The following is a 27,804-nucleotide window of genomic DNA, read 5'->3' on the forward strand; positions in this document are numbered from 1 at the left end:
TGAGGTGTCAAATGAAAGCTGATAATCCAAGGATGGTACTAAAGGTGTGATATTTGACCTAGGCGGTCTGTCCGTCGGTCCGTACGTCCGGGAATATAACTCCTCCGTCATTATACCAGGTAGAATGACAAATCAGGTGTCAAATGAAAGCTGATAATCCAAGGATGGTACTAAAGGTGAGATATTTGACCTAGGCGGTCTGTCCGACCGCGAATATAACTCCTCGATCATTATACCAGGTAGAATGACAAATGAGGTGTCAAATGAAAGCTGATAATCCAAGGATGGTACTAAAGGTGAGATATTTGACCTTGGCGGTCTGTCCGCCGGTCTGTCCGACCGCGAATATAACTCCTCGATCATTATACCAGGTAGAATTACAAATGAGGTGTCAAATGAAAGCTTATAATCCAAGGATGGTACTAAAGGTGACATAATTGACTTAGGCGGTCTGTGCGTCGGCCCCTCCGACCGCGAATATAACTCCTCCATTATTATACCAGCTTGAATGATAAATGAGGTGTCAAATAAAAGATTATAATCCAACGATGGTACTAAAGGTGAAATATTTGACCCAGGCTGTCCTTCCGTCGGTCCGTACGACCGGGAATATAACTCCTCCGTCATTATACCAGGTAGAATGACAAATGAGGTGTCAAATGAAAGCTAATAATCCAAGGATGGTACTAAAGGTGAGATATTTGACCTTGGCGGTCTGTCCGTCGGTCTGTCCGACCGCGAATATAACTCCTCGATCATTATACCAGGTAGAATGACAAATGAGGTGTCAAATGAAAGCTTATAATCCAAGGATGGTACTAAAGGTGAGATATTTGACCTAGGCTGTCTTTCCGTCGGTTCGTACGACCGCGAATATAACTCCTCCATCATTATACCAGCTAGAGTGATAAATGAGGTGTCAAATGAAAGCTTATAATCCAAGGATGGTACTAAAGGTGAGATATTTGACCTAGGCAATCTTTCTGTCGGTTCGTACGACCGCCAATATAACTCCTCCGCCATTATACCGGGTAGAATTACAAATGAGGTGACAAATGTCAAAGTTTAGTAAAAATGACTCAAAATTAGTAAATTCGTATATCAATCCACGCAAAGTTTCACGTAAAATTCAAATATCGTCTTCCAGTTCTACTTTCGATTACTTTGGGTGAAAACCTAGGACTTACGAAGTCCAATTACTTGTTTTGTTTAAAAATAAGGCATATCATAGACATGCCTTAGGCATCATAGAAGACAATGACACAGAAAAATCAAAACACAGCAGCATGTCAAAAATGGCCTTAGTTATGTATCTTCGGTATTGTTAGTCCAATCGTGATGTATAGCACCTCAAATGATAGGATTTGACAAACAGAATACGATGACATAGAAAAATCAAATACAACAGCATGTCAAAAGGGCCTTAGTAGCGTATCTTCGGTCTTATTAGTCCAATCGTGACGTACAGCATCTTAAATAATAGGACTTCATAAATAGAATCAAATTTGACACAAACAAATCAAATACAGCAACAAGTCAAAAGGGCCTTTGTTATGTATCTTCGGTCCTATTGGTCCAATCGTGACATACAGCAACTCAAATGATAGGGTTAAACGAACAGAATACAATGACACAGAATAATCAATTACAGCAACATGCCAAAAGGGTCTTATTTACGTATCTTCGCTCCTATTGGTCCAATCGTGGAGTACAGCACCTCAAATAACTGGATTTGTCAAATAGAATACAATGACATAGAAAAATCAAATACAGCAGCATGTCAAAAGGGCCTTAGTCTTGTATCTACGGTCCAATCGTGATGTTCAGCACCTCAAATAATAGTATTTGACAAATAATATAAAATGGCACAGAAAAATCAAATACAGCAACATGTTAAAAGGGCCTTAGTCATGCAGCTTCGCTACAATTGATCCAATCGTGACGTACAGCGCCTCAAACGATTGGATTTAACGGGCAGAATGCGGCTGTAGACAAATCAAAATGGCGGCATGTAATAGCACCTTAAAATTGTAGAAATAAAATGGATTAACGCACAGAGGTGTATGACATATTATGTGACAGTATTTAACAAATTGAATACGATTACATATGTCCAGTTTTTGACAAGTGACTTCGCTACATGATAAACGCGAAAAGGTTCCGTTCGTTCACTGTTCGACATAGGCCTCCCGTTCACTGCATATATCCACTGCTTCCTGAAGCCGTGACATAAGAGGATAGAATTTAACGAATTAAACGACAAAGAAGACTAAACAAGGCAGCGTGCGGGAAAAACAGGACCATCCTTTGTATACTCCACAGGAAAGCATTATATATTCAACGTTAGAATTATGTTATAGTATAAGGGTATATATTTTTAAATGATAAATATATTTTTTTATTTAGTACATTCCGTACGTTTTTTAAACATGATCAGGAGAATTTGTTGCCTGAAGTCTATAAAAGAATTTCCTAACAATCCTTGTGTTATGGATTATTTTTGAGAATGTGTTTAAAAGGTAGCTTACATGCTTATTGTTCAATGGTCTTATCAGTTTTAAGCGCTTGTCTTTTTGTAGGGCTATTAATTGTGATTTCAACCATTCTTGCGGGACAATGCCTTTTCAGTAAATGAAGTGAATATTGTTATACATTTAATTTTTTTCCTCAATTAATTGGATGCCCCCTACTGGTGTTTGGTCTAAGCTTACAGCTTTTCCCCATTGAAGCTATTTTATAACTAATTATAATTAGGGGTACGGAATTTTCGCAAACAAAAACATGAATTTCGCATTTACTTTTTTTATAATTACAAAATTTCGCATTTATTTTTAACTACGAGTAAAACAACAGAAAACATTAAGTAAAAGCTAGCATCGTTGTAATTTCGACATTCGACTGTTTAAGAGCTGTTCTTCGATCTGTCACTACAATATTATATGTGCTGAAGAATCGTTCTGCGTCTACGCTGTTCGTTGGACTCCAAATGCTCTGTAATGCTGCTTTAGCAAATGACGGAAAACTGCACTGTGTAGCAATTGTGTCTTGTGTCACACAGATATAGGTCATCTGTTGCAAATTCTTTGACTCGATCACTCAAAATTGTTTTACGGCGTCCCATTTTAGGGGATACTTTAAGTAACTTTATGTTAGTATGAAAACTTGTTTGATAGACCATGTTCTTAATAAAAATTGACGGAATGAGCACTGATTGTCCTGTTTGACTAATTTATATGTTTAGAAAATAAGAATTAGCCGACTTTTATTCCTACTTAGATTTTTACCAATACAAAAGACCGAAATGCAGATAACAACAGTCAGATTATTTATATTTCTCAAAGAATCAACATTGAAAAATATCAATTCCTTATCTTATCTTTATCTATTTAATGATGAACAATGAAAGTTCCTTCTGTTTCAACACGTGTTAGAAAAATAAACAACCTTTCAAAAATTATGTACAATAGAAAACTTTCCGTAAAATCTTTCCATGCCTTATTTACTACGTAACTACCTACTTATTTACGGGCGAGTTGAGCACCTGCAGGTATTTCGCGGAAATAAACAAAAACTCCATATTTCACATTTATCGCATTTATGTTCAAAATTTCGCCGAAATTCGCATCTATTTCGTAAAAACGAAAATTCCGTACCCCTAATTATAATAAAACAGTTGGTCCAGAATCATTATCTCGTTGACTGTTTCTTGTTTATCGTTGATAATTCTGCCGTTTGAAGCTTCTGATAATCCATATATTTTCTCTATCTGCTCTTAAAGTGTGTTTATTATATTATTTTCTTTCTCATTTAATTTACACCGATCCAGACTAGTATAGCTCCATATAACAGTTCTAGTTCTGCAGTAACGAATCAATACTTTTATTTAGCACATTAATTTTTGTTTTGTCTTCGGGTCTATTAAATAATTTTCTTGCACTGTTTCTCGCAATTTTTAATTATCCATTTATTACTCTACTTGTCTTATTTTTTGAATATACGACTTGAATAAAGACTTTAATGTTTTTCCAGTCGTTATTGTTTAGTAGACTGGAATATTGAGATATTAATTCTTTACATTACATATTTGTCTTTCGGTGATTTTCTATTATTAATATGAAGCTGGAAGTGTTAGGTTACACTGGTTTTTGATATTTGGTCCAGAGTTCCCTCTCAATTCTTTTGTCGGATTTCTCTTTAATATTATCGCAGCTGCATGCACTGGTACTAGGTTCTGAGTGCTCAGGTGACCTTTGAAGGACTCCCAATTACTCTATTTCGTCCACTTCTTCTGAGGTGGGTTCAGAAGTGGATATCAACTTCTATTCCATTATTCCATATCTATATATATGCCATCTAATGATTTTACTTTAAATTTAGCTGCTTGATCTTCGTCATGAGTAATAAATTTTTTTTTATTTTTGCTACTTAGCATAAAGCATTAGAAAGTCTGTAAGCTTTTTTTGTGAACTGCTGAAGTGCGTCCTATAAAAGTAGACATATTTTCATGAAAAACATGTTTTCATGAAAATTCTTTAATTTTATTCAATATGTTCAATACAGCGATTTTAACGGTTTTACAAATTTTTTATGTCGATGCCGTGCGCATAATACGATTCTGAAAGCTCTGAAAAATAGTTATTTTTTTCTTCAATTATCTCAGCTGATTTTTTTATTTACGAGTCATTTCTTCAGATTTGGGAACACTTAATAATCGGAGGGGGCCAAGTCAGGAGACTAAGCCGCATGAGAAAGTAATTCGAACCCCAACTCGAATTTTTGCTACTGTGACAACGCTCTTGTGAGTCGATGTATTGCCTTAGGTCTTGAGAACACTTTAAAGAACACTTTTTTCTTCTGTTTATAGAGTCGTTTTTCATTCATCACATACCGGAACTCACCACATAAATTTTGAAGACCCTGACATCAAAACTGTATTAAATTATATGTGATCTAAGTAAGTTATAGAAAAAGTCAGAATAGATAGAGTAGAACACTTATAAAAAAATTGTAACAAGCAATTGGACATCGTAAGTTCTAATTTTTCACCCAAGGTGACCGGAAGTTGAACCGGCAGTCGATATTTGAACTCTTCGTGTAACTTTTTGTCAGTTGATATGACGGATGAATTTTGTTCACCGACAGACATGGACGAACAGACAGGCATGAAACCGGAAATATGTATTTGTTCTGGTCTTTCTTAGTCGCGTTGAATAATAGTTTGTACTATTTCGACGAATTTAAAACAGTACTTTCGGTTGCAACTCTGGAACAGCCAGTCCGAGGTCAAACTTCTCACATAAAATATCATATTTTGGTTATAGGCTTTCATTTGACACCTTATTTGTCATTCTTTCTGTCCTACTAACAGAGGAGTTGTGTTTATTGACGGACAGACATGGCTAATTCTAGGTTTTCACATTTAATAATAAAAACAATAATTATATAATTCAGTTAACCTGACTATGTCATTGTGATAATGACTTCTTATCTAAAAGTGACAACGGCAATCATTCCATTCACTCACGGTAAAATATCGCAAAACCTCCAGATTTTAAAGAACCGCTTGGATTGACATGAAATTTGGCACACACGTGGCTAAGATGCCAAAGAAAAAAATGAGATTATGCCGATATGTTCTCTTGCCCTGGATGTGACTTTCACCCCTTCTTGGGGGTGAAAAAACATACGTTCAAAATAAGTCCGGGAGTGGATAAACTGACTAATTCTAATTCTAAGCAAATTTTGTTCTATAAAAGTTTTAAACGGCTGAAAATATTATAAGAATTTTTTGCTCTACATTGTGCTTTCTATCTATACCTTTAAGGAACGCACTATTTTCGGGGACACCCTGTATATGATCTGTAAGTTGCATTGGTTAAAAATGCTTATTTTTGAAAGGGGTTTTGTTGAAAGGGCTCTAACGAATCACTAGTCACGAGTATGTATATGCAAATTTTAAACAGCCATATCTTAACCAATTTTTGTCTTCCAGAAAATCAAAAAATCCCAAATATTTAAAAAAGCAAAACCTACATTTTTTACTCTTTAAGATATTTGGTATCACTAATAATTTTTAAGTTATTTTGAAAAAAGTCTTTTTTTTTTCAAAATTAAAGATTTAAAATTTACTTTAAAATCAAATTTTTTCACAAATAAGCACTTTGAACTGATGAAACTTACAAACACAAACAATACATAAAGTTACTTGTGAAGTGGTAACGATTAATTCCATTTGGGCTGTTAATTAGAGGGAGATTTTTACGATATTTTTAACCAAAAAATAAGGAACAACTGTATTTTGAGCGTAACTTGCTTACTCTTGCTGCTAGAAACTTTTTAAAAAAATAAAAATAAACGTTTTCTTAAACACTTTAAAAAAGTTGTAATAAGTTTTCCCAGAAAAGTGTTTCATTTTTTTTATTTCACGTTAAAATATTCGATTTGGAATTTGACATATAAGAGCTTATTTTTCACTATAGTCTGTTTTTAAACCAAGAGGAGTAATTCAAATTTCCCGCGCCGTAAACCTTGTTTGTAATTGGTACAACCTCAGGCAATTTTACTCATATCAAATTTTGACAATAATGACATTTATAAAATTTTAACACTATTGGCATTTCATAGGTTAGTTTATTTATTTTATCAGCGATTTTTGCATTTTCTGCGTTATTACCGTCATAGGCCGATATGATCAACCAAAAAAGAAGATGTATCTGAAGATATTTCTAGTGACTTTCTTGGGTGTGAATCTGTCTTTTTACCCTAATAGCACAAGGACGTCCAATGGACGTCCATAGGACGTCCTTCACGGACTTTAAGGACGTCCGTTTACGTCCGAGGAACGTCCTTTATACGTTCTATTTTGGTCCAAATGTCGCGCTACCGAACGTCCATTGGACGTCCATCTAAGGTCCGAGGGGACGTAAATTGGACTTTAATCGGACGTAAATTGGACCTTAATCGGACGTCCTAGGGGATGTAAATTGGACCTTAACAGGACGTCCTAGTTTGGTCCAAAGCCACATTGCCAAATGTCCAATGGACGTCCACCTAACGTCCGAGGGGACCTAAATTGGACCTTAATCGGACGTAAATTGGACGTTAATCGAACGTAAATTGGACCTTAATCGGACGTAAATTGGACCTTAATCGGACGTCCTAGGGAACGTAAATTGGACCTTAACAGGACGTCCTAGTTTGGTCCAAATGCCTCGTTGCCAAACGTCCAATGGACGTCCATCTAACGTCCAATGGACGTCCACCTAAAGTCCGAGGGGACGTTCGGTGGACGTCAATTGGACCTTCATAGGACGTCCCAGTTTGGTCCAATGTCGTGCTGCCGAACGTCCATCTAACGTCCTGAGAGGACGTTCGGTGGACGTCTAGCGACGATATTTAGACCTGTGGAGAATGTATTGTGGGAAATAAAAAATACATTTTTTAAGGAACTTATATTACATCTTATATTAAATTACAATTATTGGATATTACATTATTTACATTAAATTACAATTACACTTCTCCAAGAAATTAACGCACCACCTTAAAATGATGCATTTTTGATGTCTCGAATTTCCTAAACCTGTTGTCCAATCTCAGTGATTTTTTTTATAATATAGCCTAGGCTACAAGGTTACCTCCTTAAGCTTGTCATGAACGGGGAGCTATACTGTAATATATTATGTATATTATATCATATCACTCCCTATAGTAATGAGTGAGCCTGGAGACACGGAACTAATGGTTCCGTGTGTGCAGGCTCACTCATTACTATAGAGAGATATGTGATATAATATATCACTTAGATGGGACAACTGGTTTAGGAAATTCGAGACATCAAAAATGCTCAATTTTTAAGGTGGTGCGTAATGGGCTGTATATTATACATATACATATTATTTCAAATCGACACCTTGCTCATTTGGAGATAATGGACAATTTCTTAAAAAGAAGATATTCTATCTATGTATACTTATTATACAGAGAGCACGTAAAGGTTGGAATAAATTCATTTTTTTTGAGAATGGAGGATTTTGGAGAAAAATCCCGAAACAGGTCAATTTTTGTTTTTAAATTACGACTTTTTGGCATATATATCATACTAGTGACGTCACCCATCTGGGCGTTATGACGTCATCGATGATTTTTTTAAATGAGAATAGGAGTCGTGTGATAGCTTATTTGAAAGGTAATTCAATTCTCTATTCAGTAATATAAACATTAACATAATTATTTTTACAGGGTGTCCAAAAATTTTTTTTTGATTAAATTAATTGACATGGAAAGAAGAATGTATGTAATTTATTTAATTCAAAATACATTTTACTGCTCTCAGAAAACAAAAAAATGTTTATTTGAAAAATATTCATGGCTTTTCGCTTAAATTAAATATTCAAACTGTCACGAGGCCGGTGGGTGGCTGCTTTAATATTGAATTTAAGCAAAAAACAATATTTATTTGCCAAATAAACATTTTTTGTCGTCTTCTGATAGCAGTAAAATGTATTTTGAATTAAATAAATTACGCACATTCTTCTTTTTATGTCAATTAAATTAATTCAAAAAAATTTTTTTGGACACCCTGTATAAATAATTATGTTAATGTTTATATTACTGAATAGAGAATTGAATTACCTTTCAAATGAGCTATTATACGATCCCTATTTTCATTTAAAAAATTCATCGATGACGTCATCACGCCCAGATGGGTGACGTCACTAGTATAATATATATGCCAAAAAGTCGTAATTTAAAAATAAAAATTTACATGTTTCAGGATTTTTTTCCAAAATAGTCCATTCTCGAGAAAATGAATTTATTCCAACCTTTACGTGCTCACTGTATAGTGTAATATTATATTATAATATTATAATAATCATTCAACTTTTGTCTAATTTTTTTTTCATCCGCCTTCGCTTTCTGTCTTTAGATAATTCAATATTATAAATAGATTATAAAATACTGAGATAAATACTTTTTGCTTACTAGGTACAATAACCAACCCAATCTGTTTGACAAAAGAACCGTTATGGGTAAAGGTAATAAGTTAGATAAGACGAACAAAAGGCGACCGCGGTAGCGAAACTTTCCTTTAACAATTGTAATTCAAAATTCAAGGAAGTCTATACTTTACAGAAAATCAAAAAGATTGGCTAGAATACAAATATGTACTTATACAGAGTGTTTGGTAAAGAATAGGCCATAGATTAACCTTAGATTTCGGAGGGTAAAATAGGTCGATTTAAGTTAACTTACGTTAGTACTAAAGTTGATAATAACCGAAATACAAGGTGTCAAATTTAAACTTTTATTTTATTTATTCTTGAATATTTCCTAACAAGCATGGGATAATATCACGAAATTTGGTAAGCGGGGTTTTTTTGGGACAAGAAATCTAAATTCAACACCAAAATTGATGTATTGCCCAGGAAATAATCAAGAATAAAATAAAAGTTTAAATTTGACACCCTGTATTTCGGTTATTATCATCTTTCGTACTAAAGTAAGTTAGCTTAAATCGACCTATTTTAAGCTCAGTAATCCAAGGTTAAGCTATGGCCTATTTTTTACCAAACACCCATAAGATTGAAAAATGTATGAAAAATATACCAGAAAGAATAAGAAATATATATCAAAGAGCATGAAAAAATATGTAAATGTAATAAAAAACGTAAATAATACCAATGTTTGGATACCAGTTGTCCTGGCTGGTGGTTTTTTCCATAATTCTCGGTGAGTTTGTCCTCTAGGCCATCAGGGATCGATAGGCTATGTCCAGACGGTGGTAGCAGCAGAGTCTGAATGCTTCCTCTTTGGCGTTCACTTACCAAGAAGTGACTGGCTGCAACGTGGAGCTCCAGTAGCTGTCTGGGGTTGATGGCTCCGAAAACTCCTCATCTGATCGAGGAATTAGGAACATAGACTGTTTCGGCACTTCAGAAAAACTCCAGGAGCAGGAATCCTCAGGGTGGTAGATTAAAATGTTGTGCGCCTATGTCAAAGGGGCACATAATAATCCATTGGATGGGCTTATGCATTGATGCTCTAAATGGCCCGATGAGGCGGTCGGACTCTGTGTTATGTTGTGAAACAGCGTCTTCATAGTTTTACGTAATATATAGTATATGTATAAGTATATTATACTTTAATTCGTATATAATATAATTTCTTACATTATGAAAATCAGTGGTTAATGAATAAAACTCTACGCGGTTGCCCTATCGACGACAACGACTGAGAGATCAACTCTCCAACTTCGAACTGATATCGGTGGGTGAATCGAAAATCTATCGCCTATCGTTATAGTTTTGTGAACAGAGGAACCAAGTAGTGGGGGTGATTTTCAGACGTCCACAAAAAGTCCGTATTTCGTCCAGTACGGACGTCCAAAGGACGTTCGTATTTATTCCACCATCGGACGTCCACCATCGGAAGTCCGAAGGACGTACATATTTAGTCCACCGTATTCATATTTATTCCAATCGAAGTACGTCCAACGTCGGACGTCCAAAGGACATCCATTTATAGTCCATAGACATTAGGACTAAGACTGGACCTATTTTGGGCACGGCCACGTATATTCAACTTCAAAAAGATGCTCTTAAGATTCATTTTTAGTACAGATACATTGATAAAAATTATATTTTTGCTTACTAGAATTAATTAGCAAACTTATGTCATCTTGGTAACTAGAATAATAAAACATTGTAACAAATAATTTACAAATAAGATTTTCACACTTTACAAAAAAAAAACAAAAACATGTTTAGAATATTAAACTGTGCAATTTTGAATTAAATATAATTATCTTTTCGATGTAAACTATTTTATTAACATAATTAAGTTAATATTTTATTGAATTATTTTGCTATTTTATCCCGTAATTCGTATAATATGTCGAATATGGACGATCAGCAAACGTCCGTATTTCGTCCAGTAAGGACGTCCAAAGGACGTTCATATTTATTCCACCCGAAGGACGTCCAACATCGGACGTCCGAAGAACGTACATATTTAGTCCACCGAAGGACGTCCAACGTCGGACGTCCGAAGGACGTACATATTTAGTCCACCGAAGGACGTCCAACGCCGGACGTCCAAAGGACGTCCATTTATAGTCCATGGACGTTAGGACCAAAAATGGACCTAGTTTCGACGTCCAGAGGACGTCGTGTGCTATTAGGGTTAGTTTACTTACTCCTCTTGGTTTTAAAACAAAGCTTAGCAATAACTCTGCTTCTACTGGGTCTACAGACCTGACACATATACCATTTTTTCACTTTTCTATAAGCTATATTTGCTATTTGCTAATTTTTTTTTTCAATAAAGTAGGTACCTACTTTTTGAGTTATTTGCGAAAAACCGTCTAAAAACGTGTTTTTTTTTTGTTGAAAAATGAACATATTCACTCGCAAATATCTCTAAAAGTATTGACTTAGTGAAAAACTCTATAAAATAGAAGTTGCTTAGAATTAGTCAGTTTATCCAATTCCGGACTTATTTGAACGTATTTGTTTTCATCCCCGATAACGGACGAAACTCACCTCCAGATCAAAAGCACATATCGGCACAATATCACTTTTTTTCTTTAACATATTAGCTATGCGTGTCCCAAATTTTATGTCAAACCAAGCGTTTCTTCAAAATTCTGAACAAAAACCGTAAGTAAATTAAATGAAAATGTAAAAGGTACATTCCATGTCAAATCACTCAGGCAAAAAAATTTGGATCTCCGATTTGTCTGAAAATTGGTATATAGCTTCTGCGGGACGTAAAAAGAAGATATTTAAGGTCAAAAAATCTTCTTCTTCTTTTTTTCTCAAAATGTTATTTTATGCGATTTTACAGTGATTTGGTGTTTATTTAAACAAATTTGCATTTTCTGTCGTAAAGTATCAATGAAAAACATAATATTTTAATAGAAATGACTCAAAAATGTCATTATATGGCATTATAACAAGTTATTTTGAATCAAAACAAGTTTTTGATCAAATTTTATAGTGTAAAAAACGTTAAAATACCGTTTTTACATTTTCCTCCATTCCCAAAATACATCATCATCGATTTGGCTAAAAATTTGCCCGCAGATAGCTAAAAGATAGGACTTTAAGTGGTTAGAAGGATTTGAATTATATTACAATACCAAAAAAGTTACATGCAGTAATATCATACTCAAAAGTATATATTAGTCCAGTCGGGATAGCATTTGACCTTGAATGCCAAGCTGCACAAAAAATTATTTTTCTGATCTTTAGGGGAGTCAATAGTAGCCTAAATTTAAAATCGCGAATGAATTCCTCCGTTACGTTAGCGGCCATCTTGATTTTAAAGGAGAACCTGCTTTGCTCAATATATCCGCCATTTTTAACTTTTCGACAAAAATGGAAGGAACTGAAATTGTTCAAAATAAATCGTATTTACAATTATTACAATTTCTTTTTAACAATTTTTGTCATGAGGTCGATATTTTCGAGTTAATTTTACTTACAGTAGACGCCTATATTTTTGACTATAATATTGCATTTAACTTTTTGGGTATTGTAATATAATTCAAATCCTTATGACCACTTAAAGTCCTATGTTTTGTCTATCTGTGGGCAAATTTTCAGCCAAATCGATTATGATGCATTTTGGGAATGGAGAAAAATGTAAAAAAAAAAGGTATTTTAACGTTTTCTACACTATAAAATTTGATCAAAAGCTTGTTTTGAATCAAAGTAACTTGTTATAATGCCATATAATGACATTTTTGAGTCCCTTCTATTAAAATATTATGTTTTCCATTGATACTTTACGAGAGAAAATGGAAATTTGTATAAATAAACACCAAATCACTGTAAAATCGAATAAAATAACATTTTGAGAAAAAAAGAAGAAGAAGATTTTTTGACCTTAAATATCTTATTTTTACGTCCCGCAGAAGCTATATACCAATTTTCAGACAAATCGGAGGTCCAAATTTTTTTTTGCTCCAAAATTGAGTGATTTGAAATGGAATGACACAAAATTAATTTTTCAAACAAATATTTTAAGTCGTTATGAGAAAATTATAATTTAACAGATGAAATAAAATAAACACAATTCAACTCGTAAAATATTTGGACCCTTACCAGCCGAACAGGTAAAGAACCCACCTTTTATATAGTTTCTAATATACCTTTTCTACCTGGCCTCAAACGCTCGATATTTTTAACTCCTGGCAACCTCGATTGACGGCAAATAGATCGCAAATACACATTTTTATGTGGTGGAAGTCAAAATGGCTGTGAAGTGTAAAAATTTTTGTATATAATTTAAATTTTTAAAATCAAAATTTTAGAAAACTGAGAACGATACAGGGCATTAAAAAATGCGCTCAACAAACATACACGAATTAAAATTCGAAAATGATAGTATTTCTTAGTGATGCCAAATGACTGCAACATGAAAAGATGACATAATGATAGCGGGATGTATATATATATATATATATATATATATATATATATATATATATATATATATATATATATATATATATATTTATGCACAGATATCAAAGTGAGGTCCTGACATTACGCGCACTTAGTGAGGACCGGTAGAAAACGTAGACATAATCGTTTCAACTCTTCATAGTGACCTTGACAAGTAAATAGCAATTAAAAAATGACGAGTATACACAAAAAAAATTACGTATATGTGCCCCGTATTGTTCAAGTATATTGCCACCCAAGTGAGGCCATTATACGCAGCTATTAAAGTGAGACTGTATATACTTTTTCGTTATGCGCACAAAGTGAGGACAACTTTACGTGTATATTTCCTTACAGCTCATCAAGTGAGGACCATACAGTGTTGTCGATAAATATGAGATTAATCGTTTCTACTGCCTTTTTCTGTATAACACAGTAAGAATTATTATTGTTTCGATGTTTCAGTCACTTGTAGTTATAAGAAGATGTGGACTCTTTGTTATTGCTCGTACTGTTTGTTAATTTTATAACATTTTAGTACCTCAGCATTAAATCACGGTAGCCTTATCGGAGACTAGCGTTAATAAAGAAATAGTTTTATATTTTTTAATAATTTACGATAAAGATGGATAGGAAAGCAAGAATTTTGAAAATAGCGTTAGTTGAGAACAATAATAATCAAAATGGAGGACACAGTGATAGTTCAGTTATGTGAAATTTATATTGAACTTAACATATAAATATAAAAGCCCGACTTTTGATCTAAGGGGAACACAGTTTTTACGGTACATACATATCTGTCATTTGTCAACCCCCTCCCTTCCATTTCCCCCACCCCTTATTTTTAAATAGGGAAGAGGGGCGTGTGCTAGCTCATTTGAAAGGATATTCAATTCTCTATCCAGTATTATTAACATTGACATAATTATCTATACAGAGTGTATTTTAGTATAGGTACTGTTGCCCCTGTCGATTTTCATTTTGAAATGAAAATTTTAGAACCTTAATTTTAGTATACAAGATGATTTACTTAATTTAATTAAACTTAATGTACCTTTTTTACTGACTTAATTTTACAGTTATTCCACTAGATGGCAAATACAGTGAATATTTGCATATGTTTTATTTCGAATAATCATTTTAAAATAGTTTTAGTTTTCTATTTTCTCTGAAAATTGTTGCAAGCTTCTTGTTCTTATACTTAAAATCATGTCACTACAAATTTATACGAGACTACATATTAAGAGTATAGAAAGTATTATAATATATGACATACATGCTTTTTTCCATTTATTGAAGATATTTCACCTTATCCTGAAACAATGCAATGTGACCAAGTGTCCTCAACTAAAAAAATATATCCCACTATTTTGATATTAAATGTATATTTTGTACTATAAACCGTATTGAAATAGATTGCAACATGTGTGCGTGGTTGGGATATTGACTGCGAAACCTAAGGCTTCATTCGCCTAATCATATTTACCTTTGATTCTTATAACAATAAATAAAATTGATTAACATTTTATATTAATATTATTAGTGTTTTTAAACAATATCAGTATGATATATCAGTATGATAAAGTCAAAATAAACAATACTATAACAGAAAGCTTTGAGGTCAAACAAGGACTGCGACAGGGTGATCCATTATCGCCTATAATGTTTAGCATATTACTAGAAAAGGTTATACAGGAATCAAACATTAATAGAACAGGTCTGATCTACCACAAAAAACATCAGTGCTTGGCATTCGCAGACGATTTGGTAATCTTGGCTAGGAGCAAAATAGAACTTATAGAAACACTCATGAAACTCGAGGAGAGGGCAGCAACCAAAGGATTGTATATAAATGAAGCAAAAACAAAGTATATGGAATGGACAAATAAGTAATTCGTTCGGGGGCAATACATAACAATGACAACAGCGAAGGGAACACAGTATAAATTCGAAGAAGTTGAGAGATTTGAGTACTTAAGAACTGTCTTCACAAGAGATCCTAACTGTGAAGAAAAAATACAAAAGAGAATTATGTCGGACAACCGCGCTATATTTGCTTTTAATGGGTTGTTAAGAAGTAAACATATATCACGAAGAGCAAAACTAAGAACTTACAAGACCGTAATAAGGCCGATAGTAACGTATGCTTCTGAAACATGGGTCACAACAAAAAACATCAAGAGTTGTTATTAGTTTGGGAGAGGAAAATGCTGCGCAAAATCTTCGGTGGGAAAAACTTAAATGGACAATGGGTAAGAAGAACAAATAAGGAACTAACTGAGCTCTATCAAGATCCTAACATACTAGCAGTAATTAAGGCGCAAAGACTTAGATGGTTGGGCCATGTGCAGAGGATGATTCCATCTAGAATTCCCAGAATGGTACTATCTAGTGCATTGGCAGGGAAAAGACGAAGAGGAAGACCGAGGTCACGATGGAGTAATGGAGTTAGAGAAGATATGAGAAGAATTAACTTAAGGAACTGGGAAACAAAAGCGACTGACAAAAGGGAGTGGAAAAGAATAGTACATCAAGCCATGGGCCTACTAGGCTCGTAGTGCTTACATATTATAATATCAGTTTTCTAATATTATCCAGTTCCATATCCAGTTCCGAATCCAGTGGTTATATTTCTTCCGTATTGTTTAGTTTCGCTTCCAGTGATTGTATTTTTTTTCTTGTTTTTTTTTTGAAATATTTATTTATTATTTTATTACTATATTTTTTTATTGTGCTCATAATAGATTGCAACATTGTCTACAGACATGAATGCAGTAACAATAAATAAAAAAATCGGAGATCCACACCCCGGATTTGAAATCGAAACCTCTGCTTTACGAATCCGAGATCCGAGGTCTACCCACTAGGTCACTAGGCTATCGCTCTTAGAGAATATTTTTTCCTGAAACGGGGAACTTTTAAAGCCGGGTCTAGACTATGTAACAAAACATGCTAATAACAAAGTTGTACAACAAATTTGTTGTACAACTTTGTTATGTAACTTGTTAATAGCATGAGTATCCAGACTATATAACAAAAAACAAAACAACAACATGAGCATAAAGTTTGCAGCATTTTAGATGGATAGCTGGTGGGTTAGGTAGTATATAAAATTGCGTCATATAAGTATGGAGGATCTCTTCATAGCAACAGCAGCTTGTGTAATATTGTGGAGGCGACACCGGCGTGTTAAATTAATATTTTGGATGTGTCCTTCATTAGCAGCTCGAGCAAAATATAGGTAGTGGTACAGCTCTTTTAGCTGATCTGGAAAGAGATAACATATACCCCTCGACAGGAGACATTAAATGTGATGGCAGTTTTAAAAACTTCTTAAGAATAGAAAGTTCTGATTTTGAATTTCTTATAAATGAAATCGGCCATAAAATAGGCAGGAAAGACATTTCGAGATGCAATTCCAGTAAGAGAAAGATTAACAGTTATATTATTAGCAAAGTATATGAGGCGTTCTTTGCAAAAACCCCAGTTGTCCTTTTTTTTTCGGAAATGGACTTATGGCTTCTATGGATTGAAGGACTAATTACCTACGTTCCTTGCGTAAGAAACTTGCATTAAAATTACAGTAGTTCAAAATATAAGCGACAAAAATATAGGCGATTCCGCCTAAACCCCATATGTCAAGCGCAATTCCCTTCAAAACCATAGTTGTTATTGGTGTTTTTGCGGGAAACTTTATCGCTTGGCTGTCAGAACCGTGGCCTGTCAGTAGTAGTCCTGTCGCCAGGGGGGGTACAACGGCCTCGTTAATTCAGATGGACTTACCCAAGTTTTTTTTATGTATTTTGACCCGTAGAACACGAATTTTTTGGGTAACAGTTGATCCGGATGTCGATAAGATTGTTATAGACCAAGAACTTGAGGAATCAAATAACAGCGATTTTTGGCAAAACAAAACAATATTTTGTATTTTTTGGGTCATTTTAAGCAAAAAATATTTCTACAAGTTTTTTAGTAGGATGCACAGTTTTCGAGATAAACGCGGTTGAACTTTCAAAAAATCGAAAAACTGCAATTTTTAAACCCGAATAACTTTTGATTAAAAAATAAAATAGCAATTCTGCTTAGCGCCTTTGAAAGTTCAAGTCAAATTATGTCGGTTTTGATTATTTGCATTGCTAAAAATTTATTGTGTTATTGTTAAACAAAGCTACAAACAACTAGTGCGTGAGTGATGTTTCTATGATTTCTCATTTAAAATCGAACGAGTAGGTAGAATAGGTACTAGTGCAATCAAGACTATTTCTACGTTACATGCGTTAAAACGCATGTAAAAGCACGGGAAACCCTACGTGTTTATAGCTTTGTTAAACAATAAAAAAATAAATTTTTACCAATGCAAATAATTAAAACCGATATAATTTGACTTAAACTTTCAAATGCGGTAAGCAGACTTGCTATTTTATTTTTTAATCAAAAGTTATTCGGGTTCAAAAATTGCAATTTTTCGATTTTTTTAAAGTTCAACCGCGTTTATCTCGAAAACTGTGCATCCTGCGAAAAAACTTGTAGAAATATTTTTTACTTAAAATGGCTCAAAAAATACAAAATATTGTTTTGTTTTGCCAAAAATCGCTGTTATTTGATTCCTCAAGTTCTTGGTCTATAACAATCTTATCGACATCCGGATCAACTGTTACCCAAAAAATTCGTGTTCTACGGGTCAAAATACATAAAAAAAACTTGAGTAAGTTCATCTGAATTAACGAGGCCGTTGTACCCCCCCTGGCGACAGGACTATAGGTTTTTATAGGTTAAATATCCTTCGAATAGTTGTGTTGCGTGATATTATAAGTAAACACCATTTTTCGTTCATTTTTATTTTGGTTTATTACTATAAATATCGTTTTTCCTATAAATTAATGAAAAATTCCTGCAAAAACCCCATATGTCAAATGAATCAATGTCCTTCATAAATAAACAAAAGGAAAAAATAATGTTATTTATATTGTAAACTGTGTGTAATCATCAAAATAATAAATCACTAATTTGAGAATTTCCGTAAACTTAATAGGGTTCAATTAAATAACTTTTTTTTTAAATATCTCCGATGTTGTAAAAAGTGACATATGGGGTTTTTGCAAAGAACGCCTCATATTTTTTAAACTTTTTACTCATTGTTTCAGAGAGGAAGTATAACATTTCTGTAGAATTTAATTCCTCAGTATTATCGTCTTCACCTGTTCATGATTGAGTGTCACTGTCTGTTTGAATTGGTGTAGCTGGAGAAGTAGCGGATGTAGGTGTAGTGGACGGAATAGAAAGGCTCAGATATATTGTATGATTGAGTGCCTGTTTGAGTAGCTGATGAAGCAGTCTGCATCTGTGTAGCGAATGAAGTGAATGTTACAGGTTTTATGTCTGAACACTCTGCTCTGTAGAGAATAGTATTTATGTCAAATTTAGAGTTGATTTGCACCGATTTGCTGTTAAGGTTCCGCGTACTGCTTTTCTTTTGTTGGCTTGAGTTATAGGCGTACGTGCATTGCATTAGTTTTAACTACAGTTTCTGTATCTATTTTCACCTCTATTTCAGTCTATTCATCGTGTTTTTTATTTGTTTTTTAAATCAATAAATGTAGCTCATCCCATAGCAATCCCATAATACTCGTTACTTACGAAATAGCTCAATTAAATGAGTAGTCAGTTCTTTCGACAATTTCATATCGCGTAAATAACCCTACGTGAACAGAGCAAAGAAAAATCTAGCACAATCACTCCAGAATGAACAAGGCGATATGACTCCAACGGTTGCTGCTCGCGTAGGTACTATGCCAGAGAAATGTTTCAATAACATGTTTTTAGGTGTAGATCAGTCGCGGTGCGGTTTTATAACTTTCTTTGATGTTTACCGACATCTGTTGGATAACATAAAACATGCTATATAACCAGAAAAATGTTATACAACACTGTGTTTTAAAACTTGTTTATTTAAAATTTTGTTACTTTAAAATCTTAAATAGGAACTCCTTTTTTTATTTCAGATTTGGATTCTTTGCGTAAAAATAAGCAACTTTTATTCGAAACGTTTTTTCTAATTACGGATAGGTGGCGCTATAATCGGATAATATATGGAAAGTCCCCACTAAAATGGAAAATTTTACTTAACTTTTTTGGTTTTAGAACCTAATAATCACAACCCAATAGGTCCCCAAAGCGCTCGAGTGACTGCACATTTAGCATACTTTGCTCCCCTACTATATATGTATTATAAATAATATGCGAAGTAATTATTAACCCAAACAACCATAATTCAACTTTTATTTACTAATAAAGAACTGGACGAAAGTGTCACATCAGCTTTTATGAAACACATGAATATTTACATAAAAAGGTAAGTGATCTGCTTGAAATCGATATTCCCAAAATCATCTAAAAATTGTTTATACTTGAGTACTTTGAGACTCTTGTATGAAATGTGAATACCGAAATACGATTAGGAATCTCCATTATGTAATTTTTAAATAATACATAATTCTTAGGAAATGAAAGGTATTATACAAATGTGTTAAAAAATACTACCTACTGAAATTTTTTGATGGCAATAAATGATGAATTGGTTTATCGAATTTATTTTTAAGGTGATACAGTAGCGATCAACAGGTAGCCAAAACGCGTTCCAAGATTGAGGCTGTAATTTTGAATATTTTTTCGAGATATTTGGCACACGTATTTGTAATATAATAAAGAATGGCGGTACAGAGCCCAATTTGAAAAATATATTAATATGTGGAAATTACTCTGTAAATAAATACAATATTAAAAAAACGAGTCTGTACCGCCATTAAGAAGAACAAAAAAATACACTTTCTTCAAATAAACTTTTTTATCAGATGCCTAGATTTTGTGTCATTTTGGAACTACTAATGAAATAAAAAATTTTAGTAGTTCCAAAATGACACAAAATCTAGGCATCGGATAAAAAAGTTTATTTGAAGAAAATGTATTTTTTTGTTCTTCTTAGTGGCGGTACAGGCTCGTTTTTTAAATATTGTATTTAATTACAGAGTAATTTCTACATATTAATATATTTTTTAAATTGGGCTTTGTACCGCCATTCTTTATTATATTACGAATACGTGTGCCACATATCTCGAAAAAATATTCAAAATTACAGCCGCAATCTTGGAACGCGTTTTCGCTACCTGTTGATCGCTACTGTTTCCTCTTAAGTAAAATATGTCATTTGGATATTTTTTTAAACTCGATAGATCCTAGGGACATGTCGGTAGATCGGTAGGATCATCACTTTTGGGAGTTTTGGGAATATCCCAATTGACAACGCAATATACACCGACGCCGTCTACAACGAGCGACGAATCAGAGATGCCAGATTGGGGTACTTTCGCCCATTTTTAGGGTAATTTGAAAGCACATGGGAAAATTTTTATAGGTTGAATTGGTTGGGGAATTTTTCGGGAGGAAAATTGAGCAAACTGAATTGCAATATAAATGTATTGTTATGATCTGCTTTTTATTAATTATATATTAATTATTATTTATCTGATTAATTATTTAATTGTCGCAAATCATACATAAAAATGAATAAAAAATCTCAGGGTGCCTTTTTATACTATAAAAAAAATCTAAATTATCTCACGTTATACTTATCTTCTCTCGTGGGTTCAGTATCTCTTAGTTGATCCTAATCGGGATAAAATAGGGAAAAGAAATAAAGCAAAATATTAAAATAAACATACAGAATTGTCTTTTATTTGTCAAAATCAATACTCTAAACTCTATCAAATCTAAAACCTGTGGACACAAATGTCTGAATGAAATCTTTACCACTTAAATTTATTATAGTTAAAAAAAAACAATTTATCGGTTTGTTCCCGATGACTTTGGTAAAACAAACTAAACAAAACAAATTTATGTATTCGCAAGATTAGCTATACTTCCTATTTACTTTTAGAAATATTGGAATTTTAATTCATATGCCTTTTACTCAAAATTTTAGTTTCCGAACATAAAAATATCTTTCACATAAGTTGACTGACCTTTTGCTTCACTCACTCTGATGTCTTCTCGTGACCCAAAACAGCTCTCCCTCGTTGACTATGTTAAAGGCTACTCATCAAAGCCCTCTCCGTTCTCCAGCTTCAAAACTATCAGCATACCAGCACCAATTCTCCAACAAGCCGGGCCTCTTTTGACACGTACTCGATTCAAACAAAACTCCAAAAATTCTCTGCTCTCCTTCTCACAATAATACAGAATCAAAGAGGTATTTCGTCTCAATTTGATCTGTCTCTCGTTCCACTTTTCAACACTATTCTCCACTATCAAACAGCCACTGGTATCTGCTAACTATCTATCCACTAAAACGTCGAACCGGTCCTCAGCGATGCCAAAAACATAATGACTTCCCCTTCAAACTCTCTTAATCATTCAAACTACTTTTCCCCTTCCACGTTGCCAAGAATCTGAAACATCGACTTTTCCATTCGACAAACAAAACAGTCACCCTCAAAACCATTCCGACCATCCTAATTACCTTCTGAGAACTATACAACATTTACTCGTGTTGAAACAAAGATACTAAAATTCCAAACTTTCTCCTAAAACCACTTTTCTAGAAATTGATAATTACCTCTACCCTAAACAATCTTTTTCCATTTTAAATCAAAATACATCGTTATTTTCACTTTAATTATTCACAAAATTCTTTAATGGTTAATCGGAAAGCTCATTAAAAAAAGAAATCCACTTACATCCAAACTAAATTCTAATAAATATTTACAGATCAATATACAGGGTGTATCAAATTTATGTGCCCGCGTTATTAAAAAAAAATTAATTTAATTTTTATTTTGCCTTTGATTGATAAAATTGAAAACACAATATTATGTAACACATAACATTATATTAACATTATAACCTATCGAGTATTTGCTTCTGATTAAAAAAACCGAAAAATGGTTTTTGGAACAACCGCTTTTTTTGACCAGTTATAACCGCCAAGTTAAACCGTAAGTAAAAAACCGGTATAACCGAAAACCGGTTTTTTGTTCAACAACCGCCATCCCTACCTTGGTTGTTACAAATACAGTTCGCTGGAATAAGTTTTACCCCCCTTATTAACTTATTTATTTTTAGCACATAAGAAAAACGCTCGGATAGGTCGATTTTTAAAACAATCATAGTATATTATAGCGTAAATGTTTCGAACTTTACGCGATCCCTCTTCTTCAGGTGACAGGCACAACTTTGATTTTTTTAAATAGGAAAGTAAGTACATCATGTGACACCTCATTTAAAGGCTTTTTTCTACAACCGTGTTAAAAATGCAATTTTTAGAACTCCATACGTGCGTTAAAAATGCTACTTTAAGGCAGGGCCGGTTTTAGGGTTCTGAGCGCCCCTGGCAAAATAAAATTTGGCGCCCCTTCATATAAGAATATACAAATTTACTGCAAATATAAAAAAAATAGGAAAAAATCAAAATTTTACCATAAAGAACTATGTAAAAATATATTTATTTAAAAAATAGTAGGATAGTTATTACTTACAACTTATCCAACATAGGGCATAGCATAGCGAGCGCATTTTAAGTTCAAGCGACGAAGAAGCGAGGTAAAAGATAAATGCACATTATCAACAACCAGTAAAAAATGTGTATAAATAACTATTTAGATGGAAAATAAGCCACAATTAAATTGAAAAAAATAATTTTATTATCGTTTCGACGCCCAAATCGGGTGTCGTTGTCAAAATACTACTAAATTAAACAAAAATGTTGTTGCTTAGTAAAAAATTCGTCTAATAATTTATTTAATCTGACTCATTTATATCATTTAGTGTGTATAAATCTTCTACAAGACCAAAAAACATGTTGATTGTGCGCAAGATATAGCTGCATCCCCAATAACTAAATTGAGGGAGTGGCATCCACTTAGCATAAAATAACATGCGGATATTCTTTGCAAACGCGAGCTTGTACATCTTTATTTTTTCTCTTCCTTTTAGAGCCGTTGTGATATCCTTGGCCTTACAATCATCTATGCAAATTCAAATAAAATCATTCATTATTTTTTTTTTATTATCTCATGAGCTTTTTATTATCTCTATGACTCGATACCTATAGAACCAAGCTATGGTTTTAGGTATCGAGTTACTAGGACAAACAATATGCTGCATACTAAAATTAAACCCGGTACTGTGGGATAAGAACATCAGTATAAAAACAAAAAGAAGAATATAATATAACACCATGACAAAAAGTATTCTGAATAATGGGTGTGAAAATTGAATAAAAAATACGAAAACCAAATGCAAAATAAGAGCAACAGAGATCGAATACCTAAGTAGAAGCTGTAGAAGGGATAGAATAAATAACATAGAGATTAAGAAAATAATGGTAATGAATTCAAGGGATAATAGACAACATAGAACAAAAGAGATTAACCTGGTACGGACATGGCAGAAGAGCAGACCAAAATCGTTGATAAACAGAATAACAGATTGGAGCCCGATAGGAAGAAGGAAGAGAGACAGACCCCGAAAATCTTTTAGAGATAAAATGGACGAAGCAATATTAGAAAAGAAACCTGCAGGACTGGAAAAACAGAAAGAACTGAAAATAACGGTCAAGTGAAATAATACAGGAAAAACTATGGAAATCCAGGGTGGTCAAGAAAAAACAGGATGTTTCTAAATAAATGCAATAAACTTTAAAGGGTAATTCTATATGAAAAAATAATGACAGTTTGCTCTATAAGCGTATGTCAGCAAATACTTCGTTTCCGAGATATGGGGTGTTGACATTTTTCTTACAAACTGACGATTTCTTTATTGTTCTAAAACCGGTTCAGATATGCAAATGAAATTTGATGTGTTTTAAGAGGTAATTATTGCGCATTTTTTGACATAAAATTAATAATTTTATATCTACTGTTGAAATGGTGTGAATTTTTTTAAAGAAAAACATAGTACGCCACTAAGATATTTCAAATAACAAATTATTTTGGAATTACTCGTTCAATTTATGATATATACAAAAATCTATTATTCCTTTTTTTCATACGTCGTTCGTGCCGTTTTTATGCAAAAAGTGAAACATCTTAACGCGTACAAAGTATTCGAAATAAATTTCTATATATTCATATTATGAAAAAGAACTTGTCAATTCTAATTCATATAGATATACCTGGTTTGTTTTTTTTTTATTTCAAATTACACACCCACGGACACACGACAATGTTGATAAAGCAAAGTTTACAGAACAGGAAGACAAAACTATCTAACCATTGAGGCTATAATGACAAGTAGCAGTATAATAATATCACTGACTATTCATAAATTTGTTGATACTTCGTAAATCTGATCTTCGTGTATTTTAAGTATGTATGTATAACATTGTAATACCATAAAAGTGATAGGTATTACCTGACTAAAATGACCTTTAAAAGCCATAACAGTTTTTAGGTTGCATTATTTTTATTAGAGAATTTTTGTGAGCTAGAAATAGTTTTCTTATTGTTACAATTATTTAATATTAATTGTCTTAGGAGTAATCTTAGCCCAAAGATAATCTATAAAGTCCAAAAAAATAGTGAATGTAAAAAATATTATATTTTTTTTTTGTTTAGCTAATGTCTCGACAACTAATGGCCATTGGCATGGTAGGTACGGTAATTTTGAACAGTTAGGTACCTAGTGTCATGTGTAAGTAGTGTGGGTGTTGAGTAAGTGGCTTGTTACTTTGCAATGTCGACGTCATTGTCTTTGCAAAGAGACGCTAATTGTATCCGAACGTCTGCGGTCCCTCCGGTGAGAACCGATCCCACGAGGACAGAAACTATATTCATTTATTAATTTATAATAAATGATAAATTTCCGACCCTGGTGAGATTCGAACCCACAACCTTTCGGATTTTTTCGATCCAAAGGCAGGCGCTCTTACCACTGAGCCACGGAGGGGGGGTAAATATTATATTTGTATATCAGCGTCTCTCAAAATTTGGCGCCCCCAAATTCTGGCGCCCCGGGCGGTCGCCCGGCTCGCCCGCCCCTTTATCCGGCGCTGCTTTAAGGCACTAGTGCTTTAAAATTTTTATGGCACTGCAATTCGTATTGATCGTATAGGCAATTTTGATGTAATGTCAAAAAAATATAAAAATGGAATGTCAGTCAAGTTCAAGTAAAAGTTTTTGTAGATATTGTCCTGTAATTACGTTTGTAGAAAAAATATTGCATGATATGAGTGTTAAAAAGTGCATTTTTAAGGCACTCATGTGAATTGCAGAACTCGCTGTCGCTCATTCTGCAAACTTTCACATGCGTGCCTTAAACGTGTACTTTTAACACTTATATCATAAATAACTATTGAAATACTGATTACAAAAATTTATAGTATTTTAAGCCTTTCTGAGAGCATATGCGCAAAAATTTCGCTCGAATTATTTTTAAATGCGTTCATTTTTTTCGAATACTGAGAAAACCTTAAGTATTTTTAAAAAATTTAAACGCAGAAAGAAATATTACTGTATTATCCATGGTCGAAAGTCCTTGAGAACTTCTATAATATTTATTTTAATAAGTCACAGGGGTGAAAAAAATAGTCTGATTTTTAATTTTAAATATATATTACAAAAGAAACTTTTTGTTCATTATAAGGGACTTTCTGCCCTCGGGAATAATGTAGTCTTCTATTTTGCGTTTAAATATTTTAAAAATACCTATTAGTTATCTCAGGATTCGAAAAAAATAAATGCGTTTAAAAAGAACTCGACCGAAATTTTGCGCCTACGCTCTCAAAAAGGATTAAAGTATTAAACATTTTTGTACTGTTTGAATTTATGCGACGATTGACGATCCACTGTTTTAAAGATTGGTTGAACAGATGTTGCCAGTTGTATGGTCCTCACTATGTGTATCGTAAGTTATTCAACAGGGCATAGAATATACATGGTTAGAAAATATACGCCAAAGTCAGCGCCTCTATGCGGAAAATCTCTGAACTAAAAATTGATGTGGACCATACAAAGTGAGGTCCCACTTTTTTTTGTAAAAAAACAGTGTTTGCTATCAGTACATGTCTACGAAAAAGTCTTACATTGATTGACTAAGTGAGGTCCGTATACTGGACCTCACTTTGTACAGGACCTCACTTCAACCGCAGTTTCTTTTGATATGTGGCTCACTTCATACGCTGGGAGTAATATATATATATATATATATATATACGAAGAGATATATATATATATATATATATATATATATATATATATATATATATATATATATATATATATATATAAAACAGATGAAATAGAGAATGTGGAAAAATCCCCTTACGAACAATTCACACATCCACCATTTCGGGTTGGGAAAAATTTTTCGAATAGAATCAAAGATCCAAACACCAGTTCTTAGAAATGTGTTTCGCCCTCTTCAACCTCTCTGGGCTTATCAATAAAGATGAGAGGTTGAATATCTTTAGACACATTCCAATCAAAAAACAACATTCGAGACCTAGACATAGAAGGTGCGTAAATCTACGGCAAGTCCGACAATGACAGTCTCAAGTTTTAATTCCCTAATTACTTAAAGTAAGTAAAATCTATGTTTAAAAACATGAGATGTAGATCCTTGAAACACACTCAGTGATCAAAGGATCCAAGGTTAATGGTTTGAATTAATTAACTGTCATTGTCGGACTTGCCGTAGATTTACGCACCTTCTATGTCTAGGTCTCGAATGTTGTTTTTTGATTGGAATGTGTCTAAAGATATTCAACCTCTCATCTTTATTGATAAGCCCAGAGAGGTTGAAGAGGGCGAAACACATTTCTAAGAACTGGTGTTTGGATCTTTGATTCTATTCGAAAAATTTTTCCCAACCCGAAATGGTGGATGTGTGAATTGTTCGTAAGGGGATTTTTCCACATTCTCCATTTCATCTGTTTGATTTCGTACGAGTGGTCGTCAAACCATTAACCTTGGATCCTTTGATCACTGAGTGTGTTTCAAGGATCTACATCTCATGTATATATATATATATATATATATATATATATATATATATATATATATATATATATATATATACATAGTAACTGTAGCTACAGGCACCCAGTAAACCGACGTCAATGTAGCTCCCGGTGTATATTGTATATAATAAATATTGATATTTCGGCACCCCGAAAATATCTGATAAAGAGGCATCCAAGTTGTATAAAATTTTGATAATAAATTACAAACAGGCACCACGCAGCGTTGCCACATTTATGGGGGTCACATTAACTGTTTTTCTGCTTAAAATGTATATTAGTTATTTAAACTTGACACTGAGTTTACATGTTCATCCTATGTATGTAAAAGTGGGTGCAAGT

This window comes from Diabrotica virgifera, chromosome 7 (assembly GCF_917563875.1).
Source record: "Diabrotica virgifera virgifera chromosome 7, PGI_DIABVI_V3a".
NCBI classification, from domain to species: Eukaryota; Metazoa; Arthropoda; class Insecta; order Coleoptera; family Chrysomelidae; genus Diabrotica; species Diabrotica virgifera.